The sequence below is a fragment of the Amborella trichopoda genome, chromosome 10, assembly GCF_054954075.1.
Source record: "Amborella trichopoda isolate Santa Cruz 75 chromosome 10, AtrichopodaSantaCruz75HAP2 v2.0, whole genome shotgun sequence".
NCBI lineage: Eukaryota > Viridiplantae > Streptophyta > Magnoliopsida > Amborellales > Amborellaceae > Amborella > Amborella trichopoda.
The window spans coordinates 44,494,341-44,510,547 of record NC_142345.1 but is presented as its reverse complement, the minus strand read 5'-3'; the positions used below and the strand labels follow the sequence as shown (position 1 = coordinate 44,510,547).

General features: G+C 33.9%; 2 long non-coding RNA genes across 2 annotated transcripts; both read right to left on the bottom strand.

The window, feature by feature from the left end:
- Positions 1 to 335: 335 nt before the first annotated feature.
- Positions 336 to 12,048, bottom strand: LOC148780273 (uncharacterized). Its single transcript, XR_016042310.1, has 2 exons — positions 11,780 to 12,048; positions 336 to 3,924 (listed from the first exon to the last, which is right to left on the bottom strand). It is a non-coding gene; the product is annotated as an uncharacterized LOC148780273 (long non-coding RNA).
- Positions 7,210 to 8,095, bottom strand: LOC18447462 (uncharacterized). The gene is made up of 2 exons (XR_967102.3): positions 7,962 to 8,095; positions 7,210 to 7,699 (listed from the first exon to the last, which is right to left on the bottom strand). It is a non-coding gene; the product is annotated as an uncharacterized LOC18447462 (long non-coding RNA).
- Positions 12,049 to 16,207: the final 4,159 nt, after the last annotated feature.

The following is a 16,207-nucleotide window of genomic DNA, read 5'->3' as shown; positions in this document are numbered from 1 at the left end:
AACCAGACCCAAAGATATAAAGATATATAAGTATAATCATACGTATTCTACATGTGCTACAAAAAATAGCATCTTAAAATTGAAAAAAGCCTGTCTAATTTTTTAATATCTAGATCTAAGTGTTTAGAGGCTGAAATCTTTTTTTTTCTTCTAAAAATACTCATGCAGTGAATTTAAAGTGGATCCCAAACTCCCAAATATGTCTTTTACTCGAAGGCGCTGTTGTACATGTTTAGCATTGAACACTAGGTCAATGTTTTATTTTAGGAAAAATATACCATAAAACTATTTACTTTTGGTATAAGATGATCACAACTAATTTTAACCATTGGATACAAAATTGGGTGGCTGCATTTATTCCATTGATTAAGCTAAAACTTCAAAAGAAATTTTATCGAATTTTGTGACACACCGAAGCAATCAGATTTCACTTCGGATAGTTATAAATAATTGTGACGTTCTTGTATTAAAGATAAATAGTCTCATTGTATGCAATGAACAAAAGTGAAAGAAAAAAAAAAAAGAAGTGAAATCAAGTGAAAAAGTTACCATGACTTCTTGATTCAACAAGAGAACCAGTGGTGCACAATAGGAAAAGTAAAGCGAAACATAAACTCCTGAGGAAGGCAAAACATGAACTTCTTTTCGCAACCCTTGCCATCTTGTCTCTTTCTTCTCTATGCAAACTTTGCCATCTTCTCTTTCTTCTCTATGCAAACTTTGATTTTCTTGAGGGGTATATATGTGTGTACAAAAGAGGGGCCAATAAATTAAATGGCCATTCATTTGGCATTGAATTGAAAGAAGTAACTGTTTTAAATTTGACTCTGTCTATAATTTGAATGGAGTTTCTTAAAACAAAGAAGCACATTTTGCTTTAAGTGAAGATTAAGAATGTGGAGTGAATTATTTATCAATAAAGAATGGGTTGTGTCTGGTCGAAAGATTAATAGTCTATGAAGGCTATAGAAAGTGTGAGTGTGGTCAACGGGTAAGTATCGTTTTCCAGCGCATTACTTTCAGATTGGTCTTTTGTTGCTCATGCAATTGAGAGAAAATATTATATGTTCCCGCAGGAGCAAATTGGTCACTTACTCCGCCAACATTAACTCTTAAGTTGTACCCTATTGAATCTAAATTTTTGGTGATGTGATACCCTTCCCTAATGGGGAATGATACAATGTCACCATGTCACTATAATATAATAAAACCGTACTTTTTTAAAATCATGGTTTTGGCATTTATTTGACCCTAAATTTTGCACACACTCTCTTCATCTTAATAACCAATCTCAAGAAAAAGAAATTTCAATTTGCACCTTAAATATGGTCAAAACGAGTTCCCTTCAATAATGAATCTAGGCCATCCATTTGATGAATTTCAAGATCCAGGTCTTTCTAAATTCAGAATCAATTTTTCTTTTTTTATTATTGTTAATCTAATTATAAGAAATTATCGAAAAGATTTAGAAAGGAAAAAAATCCTCTAGATCTAATCATCTCATTAAAATAGTCGGTTTATATTAATTGGTCTTAAAAAATCCTTTCTAGGGTGTGTTTTCAAATTTTACTTTTTTATTATTGTTCATTGGAATGAAAAACATAGTTTTTAGAGATCGTTTCATTATATTATTATACAACCGTCGCATGAAATCACTATCCTTCACTTCAGTAATTCCAAAGACCATTTTTCGTTCCTAAAAAAAGGGTGGAAATCAAACTCTAGAATTGCTTTGGACAAATCCCATCTCAAGAGCTATCCCTTTTCTTGATGGTCAATCTAGATATTATGGGTCTCAAAATAATTTTTTTTAAAAAATATTTATATCTTATTTGACAAATGCTAAAATGAAAGTAGTCTTCCTAATTGGGTATTTTGTTCAAATGTACAATTTGCTCCCACAGAATTATGCTATAGGTGTCCTAATTTGAAAATCCTAGAGGAAACACTTAGTGGGAGTGTCTTCATCTTTCACCATAATTAACTTCGCATTATGGGTGATTGCCGGTCTTATTTCTCTTTCTTAAAGGCCAAATGACATAATTTCTTTCAATTTTTTTGTTTTTTTTTGGGGGGTATATCGGCAGGAAAAGCCAGGCCCCTACTCCTTTTATTAAAAGAAAAAATATGATACATTGAGTACAAAGGGAGAAATTTTGATGAGAAATGTTCGTGGCATCAGAAAGCAAGAGGAAGCCCTGATGGAAAGCTTAGAAATGAACCGCCATCATTGCATGTTAGAATATCTTTATTTATTTTTGTTTTATTTTTTTGAGAAAGCCAGTGTCTAAAGGACACGAAACTGTGTGTGTGCTCATGAAGATGCTTCAAATAAAAATACAAAACAGATACACTTGAAAAATGTCAGGAAAATTATGAGAGCCAATCTCACCTGTCCAGATTGCCCTTTCTTTTAATCTGGGTTATTGGACTGGTACTACAACATGTACTCTCCGGTTCACAGAATCTTTATCCAAGGGCATCTTATATTATTGGATGCTTTGCATTATTCTTAACAACCCCACTCATTCTCTCTCGTGTTTGTCTCGCATAAAATCTTCTAGACACTCAGTGCTCCACCGCGGTGAAGTTTGGTATTCATCAAAGAACAAGTGCGAATGTCATAAGACCCATATTCTTTTGAGTGGAAAAATTTGGGGCAACAATGATATATATAATTTGTGGGGGTTAAGACTAATGTTTGCTATAAATACCATAGGTGGATATTGTTGGGACGTGATTCAAAGATTACTCTTCCATCTCTTAAAGGGGTACTTTCATTGTAGAAAAAATGTATTTTATGGACGCTCATAAAAGTGCATTTGTAGAGAAAAAAAATACAATAAAAAAGATCAAATTGTATTTGAAAAATAAATCTATTGCCAAGCCAGCATTTCTACAATATCCAGGCTGGTCGCATGCTAACCACATCCATTACATAATGATCTAACTTTTCTAAAAATCTGTAAGGCCCTACTTTTTCGCCTTTTATATTTTTTATTTAGTCTTCTTTGGTCTAGTGTTGCAAATATTCCATCTATTTTCTTAATTTTTTTTTTTTTTCTTGCCACTACCTGCTGATCCCATGTTTGAAACATCGAAATACCCAACTTTAGGGCAATATGATGATTTAAAGTTTGGACCAATCCGTGCTTTTTTATGTTTTTGGATTTAAATGTGGTCCAATAATTGCAATATTGAACTGACCTAAGGTGCACTTTTTTTGTTTTTTTGGTTAAAGAAGTTGTCTAATATTTGGAATATCGGTCCCCCCTTAAGGTTTTGTGTCAAGCATGATCAAATTAGGGCTTAAAAGCCCTAAAATCAACTTCATCTTTTCATCCCAAAATGAGGTTTTGGTAAAAGAGAGGATTTTTTTTTTGGATAGTTCAGTGGGGAAGGGGTCTTGTACCTGTAGTATATGAATCCCGTAGTAGGAATAGAACGCCTCACATTGTGGTACCCCGTCACAATGCGACGTCTGGAAATCCTCACATTGTGGCGCCTCATCACAATGTGAAGTTTGGAGAGAGAGAGAGAGATAGAGAGAATATGGGGGATGAAAGTTTAGGTTTCAATTATGGGTTTCAAGCCCGAATTCAATCTCTAAACCCAAAAAAAAGGAGAACCCCCACCTGTCCCCACCAAAAAAAACAGAGAAAAAAAAGAAGAAAACAACTTAGATTGGTCCGATGTTGTAATCTTTAGAGTACTTCGAAACGAAAAATGAATTTAAAAAAAAAAAAAAAAGAAGAAGAAGAGAGAAAGTAAAAAGATAAGGGATTGGTCCAATATTTGAATCATCTACTCTAAAACAAGGCAAGAAGATTACTTTGGAGTGAAGTGATGTTTTTGGTAATGTGCAACCCAACTTTAGGGCAATCCCAAGCTTCATCAAACTGACCTCTGGCCTCCAGGAAATCCCTAGTGTTAAAAAAAAAAAAAAAATTAAATTAAATTCGATGTTGCAAATATCAAATTGAAGATAAATCTGAAAAAAAAGAAAATATCACTGCATAAATTTTTGAAAAAAATTGGACCTTTACGAAATAGTGGAAACCTTTTCTTTGGTCCGTATGTCATTTTTCCTTTGACTTTATGTATTAATAATAGGGATTGTCTACATATAGACCATTTATTTTTTATACAGGGAGGTCACAATCATTCTTTTCTCTTAGATTTCAAAATGGGTCGTTGTAAGAGTATTATTGATTGACGCAAAGTTCCAAAAAAAATATTATCAGATGTCGTGACTTACCCCAAGCTATCCAATTTGATATGTAATGAGTGAGAATAGTTACGACCTTATTATACAAAAGCTAAATGATGTCTTTAGAGACAATTCGCTAATAATAAGGGATTTACGTCTGTATGTCTCGCCAACAATGGACAGAGAAAAAAAGAAGTTTTATTAGTAAATGTTGAGGTTGGTGATCCCGATGAAAAGGTCTTTCCCAAATGAAGTTTGAAGGAAACAAGAATATATATGTTTATTTGATATTGTTTCCTATCTTGTGGTGTAAATTCTAGATAATCAATATTTTCCCATAATTAAGTTACAAAAGTGTAGGATATTGTGAGTTGCTTGGGGATAGAACGAGGAGGAAAGCCCACATTAGGCTTATATGCCAGGGAAAGTTTTTAGTAAGGCCTCAACAACATATAAATTATATGTAACCCTACTTCTTAACCGATTGGTTCAAAATCGATGGCTATGATTGTTCATGCCACAATTTCATGCCAAATATTATTTTATTTTTTATTTATTTTCTACAAAATAGTTTAGGATAAAATTTTCGGCATCCCATCTAGGGAAAACTTGGGAAACGTAAAAAATAAATATTTCCCATAAATATAAATGACCAAAATTCCCCTGATATATTTTAGGGATATTATGGTAAGTGTTTATCAAGCGAAATATTTGTATATTATTTTATCATGTGACCCTTGTCAAATCTATGCATGCCTCAAATTTTGTTTCAAAACGATTTTTGGAATAAAAATTAAAAACAAAAAACTATGCGCCATTCGATCAAGTTCTGATAGTTAAAAGCCAACTTCTGACATTGTGACGCAAGTCATCTCTGCCACCTACTCAGATCTGACGGCTAAGTCCCGGGTCACATATATATATATATATATATATATATATATATATATATATATATATATATATATATATATATATATATATATATATATATATATATATATATATATGGATGGGGTTCCATAGAAAGCATGGGGTTACATATAAAGCTTTTCCTGTATTTTATGTAATGGAGGTTTGCTTGCCCAATTGGGTCGGGAAATTTGGAAGTCTTGTGTGGACAGATTGAAAAGGAACCTACATCCTAGTCAAAGGAGAGAAAACAAGTCCTCGAGGTGAGAAGCCAAAAGAGAGAAGAAGCCAAGAAAGTGCCTCTTAAAGGTGAGAAGCCAAGAAAATAAGGAAAATTGTTTCATGCGTGCAGGACCGCATTTATGTATGTGCGGTCTAGAAGTATAAATCATCCATCTTAAAGATGAATGCAAATATGTGGTATATCTAAAATCAGTTGAAACTAATAGTCCAAATGTTTTCTTAATAGAATTATTATTTTTAATTTTTAAAATTTGTTTATTTTTTCATATTCATGATATTCACGTTCAAGATTACATATCTTTAAAAATTAAGTCTAAAAATCCATCTAAAAATAAATTTATTAAAGGGCTCACATTTCAACATGTGCGGGCTTGGGCCGCATGCTAACCGTGTCCAAAAAATGAAAAGCTTCTTGGAAAAGGAAACAAATAGAGAGATCCCTTTACATGAAGAAGGCAAGGGTGAGAGAACTCGGAACGAGTAAGTTTACTAAGGCAGGCAAGACGGAGAATACGCCAAACAAGTAAGATAACTTTTCGGTGAGAAAGAGACCAGTAATGTCAATATATTGGTGTGGTTTTGTGAGAAATATTTCCATTGAATTGTGTAATCTTTATTTTTTAGATAAATTTTTTTTTTCTCATTGCCTTTGGATCTAGGCCTTTGAGGTGAACCACGTATATTTTTGTATTTTTATGGCATGTGTATTTTCGATTATTTTTTATACTAATATTACAGTTCACACTCTAGCTGAAATTGTTTCTAGCCAGTTAAGTATAGAATCATAATGGGATCCAATATTTGAAGTTTCTATTTCCGCATCTAAGGATCATTGCTTCCTGGAATTTGTTGGGTTCATGGATCTTGAAAGAGAGAGTAGTAAAATGCCTGCACTAATTGATGGATAACACCAATGACTATTACACATGAATCTCCCAAAGAACAACCATTAAAATTGAACTCAATGATTCCAAATGAAGAGGTTGACACAATCCTCAATGTCACCCTAACAATAATGCCTCAAATTTGGATGAACTCACCGGTAGATATTCTGAACAACTCCTTTGGATTATGGACCCAAAAGGTAATGGCAATCGTGACGATCTCTTTCACATATTATCTTTTGTATTTATTTTAGGTGCATCTGATTGAAAAGTGTAGACTCCCGAAATTTTATGCAATCCAATTTCTGAAAAAGTAAATTTAAAATACAAAATAAATTTGTAATCATTCATTTTATTCACTTCTAATATTAACTGTTGGAGGATGCTTGTGCACAAATTGAGTATCCATATAATTCGGAGGCTATACCATCTCATTTCTTTTACACTAATCCAAAATGATTGTGGGCGAAAAGAATGGAACAAGGTGTTGAAAAATATGGGACACCACAAAATACTTGAACTTGATAAGACAATTATAGGAAAATTCTACATATAAACACAAACACTTATAAAGTTGGGGCCTACAGTCGAAACGTTAATGCATCAAAGTCCAAGACATTTTCTAATTACCATTGAGAGAGAGAGATGGGTATTAGAAGAAATAACAAAACTTGGAACAATGTTCATCTAAAGAATATCTCTTTTTTCCTTTTCTTTTGATCCACCACCGCAAACCCCAGTTAGATTCAGGCATGATACAGTTTTTAGTTATTTGGAGAAGCCAAGTACTCTTTTTCGGATCCATAAAACAACTCTCATATATCTATTTCCCTTTTGGAACCTATTGACGTTGGATGACTTTTATCATTTTTGCTTGAATTAATTCATAACAATGTCTTAAAATGAAAATAACAACACCATAATAAAAATGATTTTCTTTCTTATTTTCTCTACAAATTCTTGACCAACCCATAATTCTCTTATTTAAGTAAATTTCCCATTATCAAATTGAGAGGTTTTATGGGCAAATGTCTTGTTGCAATCCATTAAAGCTCCATGTTAGGTGACAAGCACAAGTAAGATGGTTAGAAAAGACCCAAAAAAAAAAAAAAAAAAAAAAGAAAAAACGGCAAGGTGCAAGTAAGATAGAATTGAAAAGAGGGTTATTCTCCTAAACCTAAAAACAAAAACAACTAGAATAAATAATAATCGCATGCCATAGAGATATTAGGAATAATAGGTAGACAAAAATAAAAATTTATTGCTTCGTCACCAAATGGAGCATCAGATGATTTGGGTGAGGAGAAGGCTTAAGGAGATGGAGGAGTAGATGGGCGGTTGCGAGGAATATGGTTCGGGTTTGGTTGAGGACTATGGTTCGGGTTTGGTTGAGGACTCTTTTGAAGGATGGCAGCTCCAAAATTTCCAAAGTCTTCATAAATTCCATTTCCTGCCAAAAGAAAGAAATAAATAAAATTAAAACTGGACACTCTAATTGTTGAAATATGAACAAAACTAAGTAACGAAATTGATATATCAGCAGCTAAACAGTACTTTCATACTGTTAACTTTATGGTTTCTAAGATGTAGCTTAAATAAGAGCGTTGGATTTAGGAGATTATGTTGAGTTGGGCTATGCACAGATGAAAAATGTTAATATTTAATCAAAACAAAGATATAAACAACTAATCAACACTGAAAATAATCTTTACCCATCCGAGGGGATGTTTGATAAATAAGCCTTGATTCCACTGTAGGCATGAGAGAAGCATTTAAAATCAAGCCTAGAGCCGCCATAAACATGACACACTTCAACAATGCCTGCATCCTCTCTCTCTCTCTCATGTGGGCAAGGTTCCCTATCTCCCCAATAGATTTATAGTTCTATCATGGAAAAAAAAAAGTTGGGGAGCCTAAATTTTTCCTAAAATATGAAATATTCTATTTATAGGTAGAAATTACAAAGAAGGTCGGTTAACTTTTTTTTTTTTTTTTTTTTCTTTTCAAAATTGTCTTTCGATTCGAGGACATTCTCAGACCCAATTTTATTTGCACTTCCTTTAAGCTTGGGGCATTGTCGTACTAACAAAAAAAATAAAATCAAATTTGGATCGAGAATTCCTTCCTTTTTTGACTGAGGGGCGATGTTAGAAAAAAAACAAAGGTTGACTGACTTTCTTTATAATTTCTATAGATAGATAGAGCAATTCATATTTTAAAAAAAACAATTTAAGTTGTGTACGTAAATTACTCGAAAAGTTGGGCAAGCGTCAATAGGTCGCTATCTCACGTTTGAAAGAAAGTATAGTATTTGGTGGCCAAAGTTGATTAAAAAACGCATCTTCTAGGAAATGATGGTGTGAGATTTTTCTTAGGAGGTGCGCTGTCTGTCTTAGTCATAATAATTATGATTGTAGAGAAAAATTATTTCCAAAAAAGTTAGATAAGAGAGAGATAAGAGTTGCGATGGCGGGGAGAAATGGGAAGGGGTTCCACTTTCAAACATATGGAAAAGGATTCAAATACGTGGCTCTCTCTTTCTTGCTTGCTTCTTCCATTACCTTTAAAACAAACAATCAACTTAATTCTTACTTCCCCATTCGAATCGTATAAATCAGGGAAAATTGCCTTTGATAAAATCTGGTAGTTAGAGTTATAACCGCCATGTTAATCGGAACTGGCCATTTTTAGGTTTCTACCTGTTTTGGTAAACCCGTTGGGTATTTAAAAAAAATTGAAAAAATTAGAAAATCTTTAAAAAGTAAGAGATTTTGTTTGTAATGCATTTTTTATGTTTTTCAGCAGCTTGATAAAGACTGGAAATTTTTTGATTCAGTAACCAAGATTTTAATTTCCTTACCGGCTCGTCGATAGCCGTGATATCATCTTCCTCCGTAGAAGAAAATGTGAGACGTGGATCTTGCCAATGTTCGATTGAATCATTTGAGGATGTTCCTTCATCTTGTTCCACTTCCAATTGGTACCTCAACCTCCCATCAGAAATTTCCTGAACCCTCCTCCTAATGCTCTGTATCTTAGTCGCGAACTTATGATGGACTTTCAATTTCTTGGCAAAATTCAAAAAACGATTTTTCCCACCACATCGCTGGAAATTCTTCATCTGAATGATGTACTCATCGAGGATATCATCTTCTGACACGTCTCACCCAATCTTTGAGTTCATCATCTCTCGCTTTTCTTTTATCAGCACTTTGCAGGAACACTTTCATTCTCCTGAGCTCGTCTCTTATCCAAACATAGTCTCTGGGAACTCCGAAGAGGAGCTGACCTTCCTTTGTGATAAAATCATTCAATCTCTCCAAGAGAAATGTTACAAGAGCCTCTGCCATCCCTTTGCTCCTCAAAACCAGACTCTCAAGTGCTTGTGGTTAGTTTGCAATGAGAATAATTTATAGTGTGTTAGATCTATATGGTTGTGTTGGCCCAGTTTTTTTTCATTTGGGAATCAAAGAATGTCCTCAAAATATGCACACTACAATCTAAAAAAGTCTTTGAAAGGGAAAATGGACATCCATAGAGACTGTTGCATTTGTGGTACATTTGATTTTAAAAATTGCATTATTGAGAGAAAGAAAGAGGCCAGTCCCTTACATTCCAATTATTAACAATTCCATATCGTTGTATTGATATCAAATGGAAATAGGGAAGAAGCTTGGCATTTGAGTATATTTCAAAGCAGACAATTTGAGAATAGTTTCCATGCGATGTGGATAATAGAAGGGTGCAGTCCCTTCACGCCAATTATTAACAATTGCATTTCTGCTACATTGAATTATTAACAATTCCATATCGTTGTGTTGTTATCAAATGGAAATTGGGAAGAAGCTTTGCATTTGAGCATTTTTCAGTTCACCTAATATTACCAAAATGCCACTTGCTTTAAACCAATTAAAAAGGGAAAAGAAAAAATAAGAAAGCTTCATAACCATGAGGTTTTAGCCCTATCTCTAAAGGCTATTCATCACATGCAAGGGCCACACAGTACATTGGCTCTCATCTGGGCATACTCCGACTTCATCAAGAGATAATCTACGAAACCCTTCTCGGTAGATCCCTATGCCTAAGTATCTTGGGTTTTTCCAAACCTCGGCTGGCCTAGCTCGTCGAGCCTAGTCCGAATATCAGCAAATAACATTTGCCTATGGTCTACAAAAGGACTACACTCCCATTGAGTTTATGTTTCACTATATAAAATGCTTATACAAGCTCTTATAAGGCCTTTAAAGGCAACATAAACCCAATATCTCTCACTTGGCCTTTGAAGGCCTTACATTCTCTCTTCCTCATTTTCTCTCATCCCTATCAATCTCTCTTAATAAAACCCATATTCTTTTGAGTGGAAAAATTTGGGGCAACAATGATATATAAAATTTGTGGGGTTAAGACTAATATTTGCTATAAATACCATAGGTGGATATTGTTGGGACGTGATTCAAAGATTACTCTTCCATCTCTTAAGGGGGTACTTTCATTGTAGAAAAAATGCATTTTATGGACGCTCATAAAAGTGCATTTATCGAGAAAAAAATACAATAAAGAAGATCAAATTGTATTTGAAAAATAAATCTATTGCCAAGCCAGCATTTCTACAATATGCAGGCTGGTCGCATGCTAACCACATCCATTACATAATGATCTAACTTTTCTAAAAATCTGTAAGGCCCTACTTTTTCGCCTTTTATATTTTTTATTTAGTCTTCCTTGGTCTAGTGTTGCAAATATTCCATCTATTTTCTTAATTTTTTTTTTTTTTTCTTGCCACTACCTGCTGATCCCATGTTTGAAACATCGAAATACCCAACTTTAGGGCAATATGATGATTTAAACTTTGGACCAATCCGTGCTTTTGGATTTAAATGTGGTCCAATAATTGCAATATTGAACTGACATAAGGTGCACTTTTTTTGTTTTTTTGGTTGAAGAAGTTGTCTAATATTTACAATATCGGTCCTCCCTTAAGGTTTTGTGTCAAGCATGATCAAATTAGGGCTTAAAAGCCCTAAAATCAACTTCATCTTTTCATCCCAAAATGAGGTTTTGGTAAAAGAGAGGATTTTTTTTTGGGTAGTTCAGTGGGGAAGGGGTCCTGTACCTGTAGTATGAATCCCGTAGTAGGAATAGAAGGCCTCACATTGTGGTACCCCGTCACAATGCGACGTCTGGAAATCCTCACATTGTGGCGCCTCATCACAATGTGAAGTTTGGAGAGAGAGAGAGAGATAGAGAGAATATGGGGGATGAAAGTTTAGGTTTCAATTATGGGTTTCAAGCCCGAATTCAATCTCTAAACCCAAAAAAAAGGAGAACCCCCACCTGTCCCCACCAAAAAAAACAGAGAAAAAAAAGAGAAAACAACTTAGATTAGTCCGATGTTGCAATCTTTAGAGTACTTCGAAAAGAAAAATGAATTTAAAAAAAAAAGAAGAAGAAGAAGAAGAGAAGAAGTAAAAAGATAAGGGATTGGTCCAATATTTGAATCATCTACTCTAAAACAAGGCAAGAAGATTACTTTGGAGTGAAGTGATGTTTTTGGTAATGTGCAACCCAACTTTAGGGCAATCCCAAGTTTCATCAAACTGACCTCTGGCCTCCAGGAAATCCCTAGTGTTAAAAAAAAAAAAAAATAAAAAAAAATAAATTCGATGTTGCAAATATCAAATTGAAGATAAATCTGAAAAAAAAGAAAATATCACTGCATAAATTTTTGAAAAAAATTGGACCTTTACGAAATAGTGGAAACCTTTTCTTTGGTCCGTATGTCATTTTTCCTTTGACATTATGTATTAATAATAGGGATTGTCTACATAGACCATTTATTTTTTATACAGGGAAGTCACAATCGTTCTTTTCTCTTAGATTTCAAAATGGGTCGTTGTACGCAAAGTTCCAAAAAAAGTATTATCAGACGTTGTGACTTACCCCAAGCTATCCAATTTGATATGTAATGAGTGAGAATAGTTATGACCATATTATACAAAAGCTAAATGATCTCTTTGGAGACAATTCGCTAATAATAAGGGATTTACGTCTGTATGTCTCTCCAACAATGGACAGAGAAAAAAAGAACTTTTATGAGTAAATGTTGAGGTTGGTGATCCCGATGAAAAGCTCTTTCCCAAATGAAGTTTGAAGGAATCAAGAATATATATGTTTATTTGATATTGTTTCCTATCTTGTGGTGTAAATTCTAGATAATCAATATTTTCCCATAATTAAGTTACAAAAGTGTAGGATATTGTGAGTTGCTTGGGGATAGAACGAGGAGTAAAGCCCACATTAGGCTTATATGCCAGGGAAAGTTTTTAGTAAGGCCTCAACAACATATAAATTATATGTAACCCTAGTTCTTAACCGATTGGTTCAAAATCGATGGCTATGATTGTTCATGCCACAATTTCATGCCAAATATTATTTTATTTTTTATTTATTTTCTACAAAATAGTTTAGGATAAAATTTTCGGCATCCCATCTAGGGAAAACTTGGGAAACGTAAAAAATAAATATTTCCCATAAATATAAATGACCAAAATTCCCTTGATATATTTTAGGGATATTATGGTAAGTGTTTATCAAGCGAAATATTTGTATATTATTTTATCATGTGACCCTTGTCAAATCTATGCATGCCTCAAATTTTGTTTCAAAACGATTTTTAGAATAAAAATTAAAAACAAAAAACTATGCGCCATTCGATCAAGTTCTGAAGAGGAGCTGACCTTCCTTTGTGATAAAATCATTCAATCTCTCCAAGAGAAATGTTACAAGAGCCTCTGCCATCCCTTTGCTCCTCAAAACCAGACTCTCAAGTGCTTGTGGTTAGTTTGCAATGAGAATAATTTATAGTGTGTTAGATCTATATGGTTGTGTTGGCCCAGTTTTTTTTCATTTGGGAATCAAAGAATGTCCTCAAAATATGCACACTACAATCTAAAAAAGTCTTTGAAAGGGAAAATGGACATCCATAGAGACTGTTGCATTTGTGGTACATTTGAATTTTTAAAAATTGCATTATTAAGAGAAAGAAAGAGACCAGTCCCTTACATTCCAATTATTAACAATTCCATATCGTTGTATTGATATCAAATGGAAATAGGGAAGAAGCTTGGCATTTGAGTATTTTTCAGAGCAGACAATTTGAGAATAGTTTCCATGCGATGTGGATAATAGAAGGGTGCAGTCCCTTCACTCCAATTATTAACAATTGCATTTCTGCTACATTGAATTATTAACAATTCCATATCGTTGTGTTGTTATCAAATGGAAATTGGGAAGCAGCTTTGCATTTGAGCATTTCTCAGTTCACCTAATATTACCAAAATGCCACTTCCTTTAAACCAATTAAAAGGGAAAAGAAAAGATAAGAAAGCCTCCTAACCATGAGGTTTTAGCTCTATCTCTAAAGGCTATTCATCACATGCAAGGGCCACACAGTACATTGGCTCTCATCTGGGCATACTCCGACCTCATCAAGGGATAATCTACTAAACCCTTCTCGGTAGATCCCTATGCCTAAGTATCTTGGGTTTTTCCAAACCTCGGCTGGCCTAGCTCGTCGAGCCTAGTCCGAATATCAGCAAATAACATTTGCCTATGGTCCACAAAAGGACTACACTCCCACTGAGTTTATGTTCCACTATATAAAATGCTCATACAAGCTCTTATAAGGCCTTTAAAGGCCACATAAACCCAATATCTCCTACTTGGCTTTTGAAGGCCTTACATTCTCTCTTCCTCATTTTCTCTCATCCCTATCAATCTCTCTTAATAACAATATCTCTCAATACATTAATCATGACTTTCGCCATCAATCATTTCATAAAAGAACTCATAGAGGCAACAATTCTTTCTCTTTGTTGCTCGGATCTCATCCCGAAAGTGGTCGTAGTTCATCTTTCATAGCGCATTTCGAATTATGGAGCTGCTGTCACAGAAAATCATCACGTATACTCATCACATGTGATGTATCTTCATTGGCTTAAAGGAGTTCTTCAAACAGAAAATTATCACATATACTCATCGCATGGGATGTATCTTCATTAGCTTAAAGGAGTTCTTCAAACAAGCCGTTTCTTTCTGTAGCCATACAACCAGCGCCACACATCTGGGTTCCATGAGTTAACAACACCATTGTCTGTTGTTCCAGCTGGCCTGTCAAATACTAGATGCTCCCACTGGAATATTTAGTTTTATATGCTTGGAGTTATTATGGAATTGTGGCTCCCTTTTACATGCATATAGCCGTCATGTTGTCGCAGAAAATCCTCACGGCATCACAACGTACGGGTTGAAAGTCAAGTCAATTAAGAAATTTCTTAATCCATACGGCCTCCTTGGCCGCCAAATAGCACGCCACGTATTCTGCCTCTAAGATGAACAATGCCACTGCATCTTGTTTCTTTGATTTTCAAGAAGTTGTTCTCCCTCCAAGCATGAACATGTATCTAGATGTAGACTTCACATCATCTGAATCCTTGAGATAGCTTGTATCTGTATATCTGAATATCCAAGCAGCTAAAAAAAAATGTGGGACTGTAGCAACTCCCACTCAATTATTGTACAAACAATATATAAATTCTCAACATTCTCATGTATGTCTATATCACGAGGTAGCATAGCAAGTCTCATGCAATAAGTAATTCAATGCACATTGGCTTCACAATATGCAAAACCTTTATAAACCACAAAGGTTCAATCACACTCGTCATCTTGGTACTAAATCTATACAAACCAAGTTATCTAATCAATATAACATGTGTCAATGAAGCCTAACAAGATAGCTTTCCTACAACATTCCATGTGGTTCAAGGACTTAGCTAATTGAGGATTTTAAATAACTACAAACATGAGTCAAGGCATATGGGTATTTAAAAACCTATGCATGACAGTTTTTCTCTCAATTTTATAAATATCATGAAGGCATAATGGTTTTCTCCCCTTAGAAAAAAATTAACTTGGTATACACAAGCAATGGTTAGATAGTAGTATGACAGTATAAAATAATTTTTCATAAAAAATTAGTGGATCTAACATGATTATAGAGTTTTCTCAAAATATCCAATTTAATATTATAATATATGTTTAGTATTCAATAATTATTTTACCGCATTCACCTACCAAGTCATGTTTACAGCTACAAAAACAAGTCATAAAGTCCATATTACAATTTTATCTAAAATAAAACATGACTAAATAATGATTATCAAAATCTTGACAATAATTTCTTTTTGGCAAATATAGAAACTTTATGAAGAGATCATCATCACATGCAACACATCATATTACTGGACATTATCGGGAGGATGGTCACTAAAACCGAGTTCCATCAGAACATTTCTTCCGTGCTTTCATATTTGAATAAGCCATACACATCTCTCGTGTTTCATACTTATGACTCAAAGCCCTTGATCAAATCACATCTTTATGTGTATCACTACCTTAAGTAGTTTGTACTCTTAGCATAAGGAGGCACCATAACACATGGTATTCATAAATAAGCTCTATCAAATTTGTTAGCACATATCACTTAATGTCTATATACCTCATACATATTCATAAAAAAATTAGCCAAAATATGACAAAAACATATAAAAAGTAATTGAATCATCTTTCCCTATATGACCTTATCATGTAATGTGGGATATATTTAATACCTCAAAACCATGTAGTGTGGTACTTGGGCTTTTTTTATTCATTGCTTTTAAAATCGTTTGGCGATGTTAAAAAAGCACATAATTGATGAAAAATATATTGGTCTTCGATTTCACATATCACGTTGTGTCCATCTCTTCGGCACTTGGATTATCTCACACCGTGAAGAAAAATCTTCTTCATCTCATCATTTCAAATATCACAAATTTGATTCTCTCACTGATCTTTAACTTTTTTTTGTTACATTCAGGCTTCTATATGTATCCCTTCATTTCGAAGAAACTAAGAT